This window comes from Leptonychotes weddellii, unplaced genomic scaffold, assembly GCF_054177405.1.
Source record: "Leptonychotes weddellii isolate Sample4059 unplaced genomic scaffold, ASM5417740v2 HiC_scaffold_33571, whole genome shotgun sequence".
Lineage (NCBI taxonomy): Eukaryota > Metazoa > Chordata > Mammalia > Carnivora > Phocidae > Leptonychotes > Leptonychotes weddellii.
Genome location: NW_027934943.1, coordinates 1 through 1,300, shown reverse-complemented (window position 1 = coordinate 1,300; position 1,300 = coordinate 1). Strand labels below are relative to the sequence as shown.

Here is a 1,300-nt window from a genome sequence, read left to right as displayed (position 1 = left end):
GCTCCTGCATGGGTGCAAGTCAATGGAGAGTCAGAGCCGAGCTCCGTGTGGGTCCCAGTTTGGGTATCTGTGAGGAAGCGGGGGCTGAACTGAATTTTTTAACTACATATTTTCTCTGTAATATTTTCAATACATATTTTCTATAATATATATACATATTTATTTTTATCTCCATAAGGATTTTCTTAGAAATAACCAAGGAAGTATATTTTTATCTGATCTCTATGACAAATGGCTCGGTGTTATTGATCAAGGCAACAAAGAGGAGAAGATAACTGCAGCCCAGAGGTAATGATGCAATATTACTCTACTCTGGTCACATCTCCAAAATACAGCCGCATACTATCAGGAAAACATTGGCTTACGTTTTGCAGGTTTGCCCAGTATAATAATGACCAATGACAAAGAGTTTCAATTCTTCACACCCATGGGGGCCAGGTTCAGAATAGAGGCACGCCTTAGGGCTATTATTGTTCTTCTCCTGATCTTATTAATGTGGACTCCTTGGCCGTTTTACACCTTCTGGGTCCATGAAAGTTGTAGACGAAATTCCCTGGTTCAAGACAGATGCAAGAGCATCAACTGCCACGGCTATGACATTAGAAGTCTGTGAAACATTTAACTAAGCAGAGAACTTGCTATCTGGCTCAGGAAGGGAATTCAGTGCAACAATTTTCTATACATTCATGCCTGGAACTCTGCTACAGCGGCTTGTGTGCTAGATATACAAGGATATATCCTGTTCCCTGTCTCTGTATTTCCAACCTCCTAAGTGGGATCACTTGCCTAATTTAAAAATGTGTTTTTCTGACCTTAGGCTTTTAGCCCAGCTGCCAAGAGCAAATGTTGTTCTCTTGCGATACCTTTTTGGAGTGTTATGCAACATTGAGCAGCATTCCTCATCCAATCAGATGAAAGCTTATAATTTATCAGTGTGTATAGCCCCGAGCGTTCTTTACCCACCTGATTCCGGCAGCTTGGAATTGGAAGACAACTGGATAAAAAAGGTAATGAGAGCTCTCATTTTTGTCCCCCAGGGGGTAGAATCCCTACTTTGAACCAGACATGTGCAGTAGTAACTCTGACGGATGGAACTTTGTGAAGTGCACATTTTCATTAGACCCCTGTGGAGTGGCAGAGTTCTTTATCCTACTCTGGCGGGGTCTGGGAAAGGGTGTCGTTAAACGGGAAACTGGGAGCAGTCGAGTCACTTCTTCCCCCTCCAGGAGACTAAACACTAGACTGACTAACCGAGAGAGAGAAGGGTCGTGTGATATGATAGAAAAGAACCTGGGCTTTG

The 1,300-nt window shown here is 42.8% G+C and overlaps 1 long non-coding RNA gene across 1 annotated transcript; it reads left to right on the top strand.

Moving 5' to 3' along the window:
- The first annotated feature begins 18 nt into the window (after positions 1-18).
- On the top strand, positions 19-1,264 carry LOC145719190 (uncharacterized). Its single transcript, XR_014142231.1, has 2 exons — positions 19-288; positions 818-1,264. It is a non-coding gene; the product is annotated as an uncharacterized LOC145719190 (long non-coding RNA).
- Positions 1,265-1,300: the final 36 nt, after the last annotated feature.